We start from the raw sequence: 13881 nt of genomic DNA on the forward strand, positions 1-13881 counted from the left end.
ACTATGATGTTTTAAAAGTTGGTCATTTGGGGGGGCCAGGAAACCATTTGGGGGGGCCCGGCCCCGATGGGCCCCCCCTTGGCTACACCCCTGGATATTTATATGAGTGAGCGATAAAAGACTTCTTTGTCCTATTACGTGGGAAAGAAGCAATTCCCACCGAAGAAAGAAATTATTGCTTCGCCGAAACAAAGTATAAATCAAAGAATAATTGCTGTCTTTACAGAATATACAGAGCGTCCACAAAAATTACTTCTATAACCGGGTGATGGTTATAAAAGCTTTTGGTCAGTTGGCGCATGCTTGACTTTTGACATTCTACGCTTGCACTTGAAACGCATGATTTCACACAATCTTCCTTTTGTTGTACTTGTAAGAGATGCTATAGACCCTTTGCAGAGTGTCGTAGCATCAATGGCCGTTCATTGGCTATTTACTTTACTTGACTTGTAAAACGCTTGCGTCTAGCTTGAATGAAACACTGAATGCAAGGTTGCTCCCATGTATACCTAACTTCGTTACTGGAATCCAGCTTGCGGCATGCTTGCACGTTTTCTAGTCAAGCTGGATTCTAGCTTGACCGGCTTGCAATCCAAGCTTACAGCAAGCGGTTTGCAAGTCGTCTCTGCTACTAGGGATAGAACATGTCTTCAAAAGTATTCAAGATTTACTATTATGAATATACAGTATAAATAATTTTCAATGGGTTCCTCGGTTCTTAAAATAAACCTCCAGCTTATTTTGTGTCATCAATTAATGCATGAAAATACTGGACAATTAACTTTGTTACGGTCCATATTTCTTTTTCTTTTATGGTTGAGATGTACATCTTTTATAGTTGAGGCGTTGGCTATTTTCAGTATATAATATCTGCTAACGTTTCTGAGTATTCATAGCTGTTATAATAACAAGTATTTTATTTCCTTTTCTTTGGAGAAACATAAAAAAAAATCAGTTAATATTATCGTATTATTATAATTTAACACTATCTTACCGCTAAGGGTATTTTATTTTTTTGATACTTACAGTTTCTGCCATTTTGCGTAATTGGGTTGCCGTGGCGCAACCAGTTTGTAACACCAACTTGTAGAAATAACCATTTCGATTTTCCAGAAGTTTGAACGGATGATCAAATTCCTTCAACAAGAAATACATAAATTGCTGTACGATTTATAATTTAATCTGTTGAGTATGAAAGAGTGATTAAAGTAGAAAAGTAAGAATCGAAGTTGTATTTTATGACAGGTTGTACAAGCGACGATAAAAATTCTCATTATAATATTGTGTAGTGACTTTATTATATTTAATACTTTAGTACAATATAAAGTATGGAATTACAATACGTACTGGTTTACTTTTGGTGCACCACTGTAAAAAAAATGTTGAAAAATTATAATTCTTTTACTAATTTCCTTCTTAATTGTACCCTAAAAGGTTTCCGCTTTACGACATAAAAATATCTCACTTGGCATAGATAAAATTCAAGGGAGCCACCAAAAGTAATTATTGAAATTTTTACAATTGTTTATAATTTGCGTAGAAATGCGGCTTTGAATGTATGCCATAAGAACTACAGTGCAAAAAACACAAACCAACCTGTACTAGCTAGCCGGTAAAAAAACAAATGCAATCTAATTGAGTCTGGGCAGAGCAAAGCTGGTGGACCTAAAGGAAGCAGGCGCGTCAAAGATAGTGAGTATGCGCGTAAGCGAGGGTGGTGATAAGAAGTGGATTTTGACAATGATACGAGTTTTAATAGCACTTGTCATGGTTTCATACCAGCAACGCTCTACTTGTAAACATAAAATGCGGGTTCTGTACACCGTACAGAAACATACCACCGGTAAAAAATAGCATCTAATCATCTTTCATATCAACTTAGTTATTTTATCTGTCATAAAGCACTTGTAACGATTTTACACTAGCAACCCTACACTTGTAAACCTAAATTACAGCTGTATTACTTTGTAGTTAATTCTGTCGCCTACATAAATTTATTTCTTATAAATATGTCTTTTCATGCAAAGTACCGAATTTACCAGTAAATTTTCCAAAAATGTGGTGAGCCAAAACTACACCAGCACCTTACAATACCTATTCCAGTGTTATTTTTTATCTGTATAGTAGCACATATAGCATACAACCCAGACAACACGTACGTGTACGACACATGTGCACTATCCATGCATAAGCCGTACATTTGCACATGTGCATTTGTGTGGATGATAAACACATACATTACCCGTGCATAAGCCGTACACGTGAATTTGCGTGGATGAAGCACACATACATAACCCGTGTATGTGCACATGTGAATTTACGTGGGTTATGCACACGTACATAACCAGTGACTAAGTCGTGCATGTGAACATGTGCATTTGCATGGATAAAGTACACATTTACATGACCCGTGCCTAAGCCGTTACATACACATGTCCATTTGCGTGGATGAAGCACAAGTACAGAACCCGTGCTTAAAGCCGCTATGTGCACATGTGCATTTGCATGGATGAAGTACACATTTATATAACCCGTGCTGTAGCCGTTATATACACATGTGCATTTGTGTGGATGCAGCGCACGTACGTAACCCGTGCTTAAGCCGTTATATACACATGTGCATTTGTGTGGATGCAGCGCACGTATGTAACCCGTGCTTAAGCCGTTATGTGCTCATGTGCATTTGCATGGATGAAGCACACATTTATATAAACCGTGCTGTAGCCGTTATGTATACATGTGCTTTTGCGTGGATGCAGCGCATGTACATAACTCATGCTTGAGCCGTGCATGTGCACATGTGCATTTGCGTGGATGAAGCACATTTAAATTACTGGTGTTTAAGCCGTTGTGTGCACATGGGTATTTGCACGGCTACTGCACGTGTGTATGAGACGTCCATAATACCGTGCAAGTGTATACTTTTACTTTCATTCTTTTACTCTCATTCTCATCAACAGAAAGTAACCTCCATTTTTAGTAGGTGTCGTTTTTCCTCCAGGCGGTGTTATAGAGACTTTTCGACGAATAACAGCTGAATGATTGTAAAAACTCCATAACGTCCACTGAGCTAGGATACAAGATAAACAGGTGGCAGCATTGTACTGATGTAACTACAGTCAGGCAGTTCGTAGGTTTACAAAATTATTTTCGTGACCGATTACAGCAGAATATGTTGCGTTATTTGTTACTTGGCAAACATGTCAAATATACTACCTAAAGCTTTGCTCGTTGCAAATAATAAACTCCAAACCTAAATTCTCACTGACAATTATTAGTTACTTGTTATATACTTTGAAGGTGATGTCTTTGCAGTCATTCTCATCAGCTGTGACGTACCATACGTCAAACCAGCTGTTTTTTGAAATCCTTACCCCGATCCTGGGACTTGCTCGTCAGATATTCGCTGAGCAACAGCTATCAGACTTATCTCAGCCAAGGGTAGCTCGTTGCGACACGTTTAGACTGGGGCATTTCCTCACCTAAGCCACTATCCGAATGGGTGGCTTCTACCTGCTTACCATACCTTAGTTGTTTTGTATTTGTTGTACTCATCATCATGGCTACTGGACCTCACACTTCTGCTAATCTTTCCTTGGGCCCCTCCGCTCCGTCTGCATGTGCTGACAAGCGAAGGGAGAGCTCTAAACGCTCGACACGTAGCGAAGTTCATCCGAATCAGCCTCAGTCACCTACACCTAAACGCCATCACACTCTCAGCGAATCATCTACTGCATCTGATTCATCTCATCACATGGACGCTCAAACTTCATTCACTTCTGTTAAACCTGCTATTTATTCATTTCTTCTTACCAACTATGATCCTCAGTATCTTGATCTCAAAAAGCTGTATCATCGCATCATCAAATACATCCCGCGGACAAGTGTAGCACAAATCATCTACACCCAAAAAGGCATCATCATTAAAACACCCGATGATAAATTCGCATCCACAATTAGGAATACTTATTCATACGAAATCTTTGGGAAAAATGCTTCTATTTCTCAACTCAATGCTCAATCGGCCAGGCAACCACCACCACCACGCAAGCAACCCGCATTATCTGTTGTTATCCGAGGTGTTGATCCATCTTTCACGGATGACGAAATCAGTCAGGAACTCCAACTGGACGGACATTCTATCATCAAATGTATCCGTATTAAAAACGCTCAAGGAAACACCTATATGGTTCGAGTTTTAACTAATTCGCACGACACAATCGATTCTCTTCTATCGAATGGAGCCTTCATCTACCGTAAACGTCACCGTGTTGAGCCTTCTCGTTCTCCTGCTCCACTTCCTATGCGCTGTGAAAAGTGCCAAGTTTACAACGATCATCCAACTGGTTCCTGCCCAAACCAACTTAAATGTGGATTCTGCACTGGTCCTCATAGCACCCGCAATTGCACTAACCTGAACCAAACTCCTAAATGTTCCACTTGTAACGAAACTGGGCACGCTACCTATAGTTACAAATGCAAGGCTAAACCTACTGCAGACCCATTCAAGCCAGAATTAACAGTGCCATTGAAACCACATGTTAGCCAAGCTGCATCTGCTCCTCAGGATATCTGTCAGCCCATCACAATTACCCAATTCTTGTCGTTTCTCACAGTTACATTACAAAATATCCATCCACTACTGCGCAACCATATCCTCTGCCAAGTTCAACAAACTGCCAAAGCCATCCTAAACATCAACTTCACAGCTACTTACTCTGGCCAAACTGTTTACTTCCATTCAGATCCGTTACAAACAGAAGTTTAAGACTTACTACTCCACAGTCTACTACCTTTTCATCATTATGGATATTCCTTTCCTCTTTCTGAATATTCGTTCTCTACCTCAACATAAAATCTTATTTGAGCAGCTCCTTTTCGAAAAACATGTGGCGTGTTTCGTTTTGAACGAGACACATCTTACAGCCCGCACCCACGTGAATCTGCCGCACTATACCATGCTTCGATCCGATAACCAGACACCAGCACGGAGGGCAAATGGTGGGGTCGCTATAGGCTTTTCTCCATCTCTACCATTTCGTCGCACTTCTCTTCCAATACACAACTTACCTGAACATCTAGTTACTACTTTATATTTCAAACAACTCAACATCACCGTTGCGACCATCTACATTCGTCCAGGACATCCTCTTCCATATCAGTTTATTCAATACATTTCCGATAACTATCGCACATACATAATTCTAGCTGATCTGAATTTTCATAGTCGCACTCACCGCCAGCAACAAGATTTCCGCAACTACCTTACCACGCATACTACCGGCCATTTTCATCCCCTACCCAAGCCTACTCGACCTTGTAGTAATACAACACCGGATGTAGTTATTTCTTCTCTTAATCTCCAGACTCGCTGCAGGGTAGATATCCTGGACCCTCTTGGCAGTGACCATGTGCCAATACTTCTGACTATAACAACTCCACGTTCTGCTTCTCGCACTCCTCCTCCACTCTCTCGCTCTTATCCCATGTTCGACAAAGCCAACTGGAACGCTTACCGCACCGTACTTCAACATAATTTAGCAAATATCCCGGAACCTGAGACAGAAGATAACCTTTATATCGCATTAGATAATATTACCGCTGCCATCCACACTGCCTCTGCCCAACATATTCCTCTTCGCACCGCTCATGCTTCCAAACCAGCTCTACCTCCTCAGTATCTTGCACTCATCAAATGTTCCCGGGCCCACTATCGAGACTTCACTCGCACTGATAACCTTGAGTCACTCCGTCTCCACCGTCAGTATCAACGCACTGTCCACAACTACCTGGTTGCTTATAAACGCCGTCGCTGGATCGCTACTTGCAATGACCTTTCCAGCACCACTCATCCCACAAAGTACTGGAAGAGGTTCCACCAACTCGCTGGCCGATCATCTCGAACACCTTACCCTCTCTTAGATGGAGACGAACCACTTCCGGACGATACAGCTAAAGCAAACGCCTTTGCTCATTATCTTCAAGGAATTTTCACTCCGCTTTCGCCTGATCCGTCTCTTCGCCGTCATCCAGCAGATAATTTAAATCTTTCCTCACCAGATCTTCAACCTAATGTCAATCATCATTTACCAGGTAACAATCTTCTCACGGCTCCTGTCACGGTGGAAGATATCCGCAGCACAGTCGCCCGCAAACGCAACTCCGCACCAGGTTCTGACCGTATTTCCTACCGCCATGTTAAAGAGGCACCATATATTCTTCTTCATTTACTTGCTGCTATTTATACGTTTATTTTACGCACAGCCTTCATACCGACTCATTGGAAAACATCAATCACTCTCATGTTTCCCAAACCAAATAAGCCACCCCATGCTGTCTCTTCGTACCGTCCTATTCAGCTCACCCTTGTATTTAGCAAAATTCTGGAACGTATCCTTGTCACACGTCTACATCATCATCTTTCAGCTCATAATCTTCTTCCGCTTCCTCAAGCAGGATTTCGGCCTTCATACAGTATCACTGATCAACTTATGCGCCTAACAACCAATATCACAATACAGTTTAACACATCTAAACCTTCCTGCCTCGTCTTATTCGATCTGGAAAAAGCTTTTGATAAAGTGTGGCATCTTGGTCTTATATATAAACTCTTTTCTTTCCGCCTTCCTCTGTGTTATATCCGTTTCATCTTCCACTTTCTCTCCTGCCGCCTTAGTTATATATCTATCAACAATCATCTCTCACATCCCGTTTTTCTCCATTCTGGCGTTCCTCAAGGTTCTTCTTTATCTCCGTTATTATACCTGTTATATGTGGCCGATTTTCCACCATTACCAGGCAATATCAGCTTATATCAATTTGCTGATGACACAGCCTTTCTTGCAACAGCTAATACTATCCAAGAGATAAACCGCACACTCCAGCTTGCTATTGATACATTTCTCTCATGGTGCAGACGCTGGCGACTGAAACTCAATGCTGCCAAAACACAGTCCATCATCTTTCTTCCTCCGAACAAACGTTCTCGCGTCTACCGCAACCCTGCCAACTTCTCTGTTCACGTAGACAACGTTCCTCTTCAGCCTCAAAACACTGTCACTTATTTAGGGATAATCTTTGACAGACATCTTAAATGGACGGCCCATCTGAAGTCCATCTGCACCAAAGCCTACAATCGCCTCAACCTTTTACGACGTATCACTGGTACTACCTGGGGGTTGAACACACACACGCTCTTAACAACCTACAAAGTATTTCTCCGCCCAGTTCTCACCTTCGGTTTTACCGCCTGGATTGCCGCTCCTCCCTCATTTTATACCAGACTTCAAATTCTTGAACGACACGCCCTCCGATTAGCTTTCCGTATCCGCCTTCCTAGTCCAACACATGAACTCTACGACCGCACTCCATTCCCCCACATTCTTTATCACCTTGAAACTTTACGCCTTCGATACATTTCTTCTCGATTTCAAACTCGTCATCCCATGCTTCTAGAGACAATGCATCATTTTGCTTTACATCCTTCAAATGTCCTTCTCCGACATACCCCTCTTTCACTCCTCTTTACCCTTTATCACTTCTCCTTACCCCCTGACAGTCCCGACCATCTATTCATCATAGACTACATCACCGCTACAGCATCACCTTGCATCATTCCATCTTATGCACAGTAGTCCTCTTGTGTAACTGGGCTTCCCCTGTCTCCATCAGATCCGGAGTTGCCCCCGGATCAGAAGATAACCCACATCTGTTTTGCTAACAAAACCCGTTGTCGTGACGTCTAGTGCACCTCATTTCCATTCATCCCATCCACCTTAAGCTATGATTATGGTTAACGGCCATAATGTCCACCTCTTCCTTTAATATATGATTTACTGCTCTCTTGATCAGTAAATATCCTCCCAATATATTTATGATTATGAAGAATATCATGTTGGAATAAAGTTTAATATCTTCCCCCTATATTTATGATTATGTACAATATAATGTTGAAATAAAGTTTAATAAATCTATCAGTACCCATCCATACTTTCCTAATAGCCATCATTCCTTCACTCCACATCCCGATATAAAGGGCGGTACCCTTTGGGCGGGAGCTAGTCATCCGTGACTAGCAAAAAAAAAAAAAAAAAAAAAACTTTGCAGTTATAGATGGTGTTACTGCGTAAGACACCAAATATATAAACTCCTTTTTTCGTTGCATCTCGAATTTGCTTTTACATCACCTCTGTACTACGAGGAAATCACCTGTGCACTACATGTAAATCATTTGGGCACTGCTTCAAATCACCTCTATCGTACATGTAAATCATCTGGGTACTGCGTATAAATCACCTCTGTCCTACATATAAATCACCTGTGTGTTACGTGTAAATCCTCTCTGTCCTACATGTAAATCATCTGGGTACTGCGTGTAAATCACTTATGTGCTACGTGTAAATCACCTCTGTCCTACATGTAAATCACCTGGGTACTGCGTGTAAATCATATCTGTCCTACATGTAAATCACCTGGGTACTGCGTGTAAATCACCTGTGTGTTAACGTGTAAATCATCTCTGTCCTACATGTAAATCACCTGGTTACTGCGTGTAAATCACCTGTGTGCTACATGTAAATCACCTGTGTGCTACGTGTAAATCACCGCTGTCCTACATGTAAATCACCTGTGAACTACATGTAAATCGAATACGTGCTACTTGTAAATCACCTGCGCGGTAGGTGTAAATCACTTGTGCAGGACGTGTACGTGTGCATTGCACATGTTCTGTGCACGTGAAGATGTTGAATAGAACCTGGCATGTATATGTGCATCACATGTACAGGCGTGCATTTATACAGATGATGCACATGTTGCATCCGTGCAATTGTACATGTACTATACGGATACTGTACGTGCATTGTGCTGTCTGAGAAGCCATTCGTCACTGAAATATTTCACAATAGCAATAGTCATAAATAAATTATAACAGCAGAGCAGAACAGAAATGTCTTTGCAAAATGTAAACATAACAATATTTACAATTTAATTTTAAACAATTTACAATTTATCTACGCACCTTTTGAACTCTCATATATTGTAAAGTGATTATTTTACCTAATCAATTATTATTATTATTATTATTATTATTATTATTATTATTATTATTATTATTATTATTATTTTATTACTCTTTGGTTTTGTTTCACTATTCTTTCTTGATGTCAAGCATAAGGTGTTAGCCTTGACTGAATATGCGCTGCTTTAATAAAGGCATTCGAATTCTACCCCATGGAGAATTGCCGCTGATGTCTGCCTCCGCAGCAAAAGGACCACCCGTGATTGCCCGACTTGCGGAAAATATGCTACAAAAGTAGCCGTGCCCGCACAACAACGTCGAAACAACTTTCCATAGGTCGATTTTGGGCCGGCAGAGGCGCGGCAAACCTGCAACATTAGTTATATAAAAGAAAACGTTGGACTCGGAAAGACAAGATTCCGACGGTTGATTTAGGGTCGACTAAACTGCTACGTAGCGGTAGGTAGTATGGTGTTTCAAAGGCTGGTTTAGGGTCGAGAATTAGGCGGCCTAGCGGCTAAGTTGTCTCGAAAACGACTGCGACACAGAATCTCCCAGTTTCTTTGTCAGAGAGTCGGATCAGTGACCAGCTCTGCCGCGAGTGGCCTCTCTGCCGACTTACAGTCGGCAAAGGGTCGGCGGCTGCCTGCCGCCTCTGATCAGAGCCGGCAAAAAGATGTTTTTCTCTACATAGTAGTGTATGATCCGTACCAGCGGCCCACCAAAGTCGGCTGCGGCCCTTCCACTTTTCGACCGCGATTTCCCCCATGGGGTAATTTGAAATTTGAATTCAAAAGAGTGCGATGATTTCGTAGAAAAATGTATTAGAAACTTCCCAGTGTCCAATACCAAAACTGTCGGAATCTCTGACAGTAGAGATATGCCGACAATGTGTACTGTGAAAGAAGTAAAATTGTTTGTTATAATTACTTGAAATGAAGAATTTATCCTCGTGTAAATAAAGGAAAAAAATGATCAACAGAAAAACTTACCATCATCCTCCCAGCGTCCATAACTAACACTTTATCTGAATCCATGACAGTATGCAGACGATGGGCTATTGTTAACACCGTGCAGTCAGCGAAGTTATTCCTTATTGTAACTTGGATTAAAGCATCTGTCCTTGTTTAAATGCAAAAATAAAAGAAAGAAGCTCTGTTAGGTTCGAGCATGTATTTACAGTTAAAACTTAAATTCTCGTTTCTGATAAGTAAATAAAAAATTATACATTTTACATAGACTGGAAGATCTATAGTATTATGTCACTGAATTTCATTTATTATTTCTACTCAGTAGGAGAGTATTTGTAATTTATAATCAAAAACTACTACGATAAATCAGTCTTCTAATTAAAATATGTTATTTATTAGAAGTAGACACATTTTTAAGAAGTACTATTAATTTCTTTCTACGATATTTCTATTAAGTGTAGTCTACATTAACCGCATTTCAATATTTGACTGACATTTCTAAATTCAACTGAACAGGAAAAGTCTCTTTGAACTATGAGAAATACTTGTATCTAGTAGCCCTATGTCATTCCTATTCTAGCTTATGGGATACGATAGAAGTATGAGAGAAGAACTTGAAACAGGTGACAAGTTTGTGGTTCTTTGATAGCATTGTGCCCATGTCGTAAACGTCACCAACACCTAGTGACCCACTTGCTGGTAAACATCGATCGTCGATATAGAGACGTGTCGAAGGATGGCCATTAGTGTGCCAGCGGCGATAGGGTTTCGTCGAGTCGAAAGAGATATCTAGAGTCGGGGTCTTGAAGTTACAACCGCGTAGCAGCAAGGACTTCATTTGGGTTTGCGCTCCTTCGATCCGTCGGGGAGAACCACGAAGGAACCAACACGAACTATCGATAGTCATGTGTGCTGTTATTATTATGTATTATTTTTTCCTAACGAATTGTTATTAAAATGAGCTCCGGGGTCAAGAGTAATCCCTGCGTCTACATCATGAAGTGAGAAATCTTGAAATGAGTGCATATAATTGTATGAATTTAGATGGCAACTCTCGTCGATCATTTGAAAGTGAATATGAGGGAACTGTGGATTAAAGTAAATAGACGCACGTCATTTTGTTATAAAATTACATGGCGAATGTATTTTATCTGAACTCAAAGGGTTGTCGTCGAATATACACGGTTAAAGGAGAATTCTGATTGGCCAAATTAAAAAAAAAACCTCAATGCTTTATCCCTTTACAACCAAGGTTTTCTTCATCGCTTCCGTGGCGAAGTCGGAAGTACACGCGCCTAGTAATCATAAGGTTCGTGGTTCTTGCCCACCCCGGAGTATTTTTAAAGTGTTTTTAGACTTACCTTAATGTAAACAATTCACGCATATAGGCGATTTAACATATTTTGGGGGAGTAATTTTGTGGTTCATTGTCGTTTCGTCGCGTCTCTGCCGCTGGTGGTATAATTTTCAAAACGGAAGTCGGACCACCGCGGATGGTCGCTGCTGGGCCGCCAATTTTTGGCGAGAAGTCGCTAGTTGCCCGTCGGTGGTCCACCGACTTTTACGGTATGGGGGTTATTGAAGTCAAGAAAAGTATGAAATAAGAGCAAAGTATTACGGAAGAACAAAGTACATTTTGAGTCTTTACATGAGGAGTAAAGAAAAGGAGTTAAAGATTAAAAATATAAGAAAAGTATTTATCAAATGTTCTGTATGGAGTATTGTTCTCTATAGCTGTGATCCTCAATTTTTCTGAGCCGAGGTCCCACTTGGGCAAAAGAGACTGTCCTGAGCGCAATCGTTATCTTAACCCAATCACCCATGCACAACGCTGAAACTAACACTTGAACGAATTAATCTAAGAACCAGAAAAGCTTCAATTCTTAAATCCAGCCTTGAAAAATGTATATAATGTTGTTTCTATAAAGATTAACGTATTATTGGAGGGAAAACAGAAGAAAGAGCGGGAACAGAAAGACCAAGAAGGGAATACCTTGATGCGATTAGGGAAAAGAGGACGTATCAATCTCTCAAATAGCTCTGTCAAGGCCGAAAGAGTTTTAAAAATTATCCATAATGTTCCCAAACTATGGTGGGGGAGGAGAGAATAATGGTAATAATTTGTCTTACATTAGCCATCTTTTCCTTACATCCCCTTTATGAGAAGCCTCCTGTCTATAGCTCCTTTTTATTCTACATTCCTTTGAAAACGAGAACTCCCCTGGGGAGGCATTGCTACCCACAATGGTATCCACTGCTCTAGAGGACAGAAACTTGCTCAGTACGCCAAGGGAATGGAAAACAATTAGAGGCTTTTGAATTGTGGTTGCGGAGATGGATGAAGAAAATAAGCTGAGTCACAACACGGAAGATCAATGAGGAAGTGCTGAGACTGATATAGGAGAAAGAAATATTACTGTTTATAATTAAATAGAGGCCGAGAACCTGGTGGAGGCAACAGGTGAGAATAAAATTTATTCTAATAAACGTGATGTCAAAAGAAAGAAGATGTAAGATAGAGGATAACAAAATGGATAAGTACTACTTAAAGACAAAGAGGGATCGTAGTATGAGAGTCTTTCTAATCGGTAAATGTGACCTGTCAATGACAGCAGAATATCTATGATGATAACAATGATTTAAGATAACTTATGCATAATTGACTGAATTTAACACGGTGGACTTTGCCCTTTTCAACTCTAATATTGCAGGTAAAGTATTTGTTAAATTATATTTGTGATACAACAAGGCCTCTATGAAAAGTGTCGGACCATGGTCCTGGAAAAACAATACACTCATCTCGTGTCTTCGTCTTCCTAATAACGTTCAAACTAGTTCTACCCGAGTTCACAGTCCAGTTGTCCTTCCACTGCTAGAAACAAGCCTGGAACTCTTGCCGTGGAGGTGCTGTTTTAGGCAGCTAACACGTTTCTCTAGTTCTGTCGGGTATGAAGGTGAATTATATTCATTTGTATTTTCAGGAACAGCCTAAAGTCGAGTGGAGCTATCTCCAAACAGAAAGAAGCTTAACAAACCATCGGGATGTAGTACAGTGCCGAAAAAGACAGCCGCATGAACTGAGTCATTATCCTTGTGCGGTTATTCTGCCTTCGAGTCACAGGCAGGCCCGTGCTGGAATAGTAATGAGGGCGGTGGACAAGTCTACTAAAAGGGCGCCCATACAAACGGGCATATTATATATATATAAGGTGCGTTGCAAAATGATACGAACGATACCAGATATCGTCATATTATGTGATCGGAGAGGAAACGGAAAATAGAAGTGAGGGTGAATGAAACAGTGTTGTATTTATGTTACACGAACACAGGTAATGTAGAAATATACACGTATAGAGGACAGGGAGAAACAAAAATAAAACATAAGCCCAAGAAAAGTGTTGCAAAATGATACGAACGATGACATGTTTAGTGTAATAACATGTAGCTAGGTCTCTGCTACGAACATAGAGGGCGCTAGACGAGAAGGCAAAATGTATAGCAGACGAGTGATAGGAGTGTAGGCTAGTTTACTACGGCGAGGACATCTGTGTGAGGTGACGAGTAAGAGAAGCATAATGGGCCCTGGCAAAGTATTATCTGAGTGCGAAAATTGCCAAATAATGGCATACAAAGAAGAAAGTGTATCTGTTAATGAAATTGCACGTCGAATTGGGCAATGTGCTTGTATCCTGAACAATTAAGGAAAGGAATGCGGTATGAAGTAAGGAAATCATCAGGAAGGCAGCGTTAATTCACGCCGCCATAGCAAAGACAGGTTGTTCGAAAGCTAAGTTGTGCTGGAATATCCCTTACACAGTTGGCACAAGACCCTAACATTCGTGTACATAAATCTACCCTATCAAGACCTGTGAAACGCTGTAATCATATCTC

The 13881-nt window shown here is 40.7% G+C and overlaps 1 pseudogene across 1 annotated transcript in view; it reads right to left on the minus strand.

Moving 5' to 3' along the window:
* Positions 1-996: 996 nt before the first annotated feature.
* LOC145692606 (putative multidrug resistance-associated protein lethal(2)03659) overlaps positions 997-13881 on the minus strand; it is a 99109-nt pseudogene continuing 86224 nt past the window's right edge. The window contains exons 16-17 of the transcript XR_014132623.1: positions 10012-10141; positions 997-1137 (exon numbers count right to left, since the gene is read on the minus strand). The product of XR_014132623.1 is annotated as a putative multidrug resistance-associated protein lethal(2)03659 (transcript). The remainder of the gene's footprint in view (positions 1138-10011; positions 10142-13881) is intronic.

This window comes from Thermobia domestica, chromosome 8, assembly GCF_964235325.1.
Source record: "Thermobia domestica chromosome 8, izTheDome1.hap1.1, whole genome shotgun sequence".
Taxonomy (NCBI): Eukaryota; Metazoa; Arthropoda; class Insecta; order Zygentoma; family Lepismatidae; genus Thermobia; species Thermobia domestica.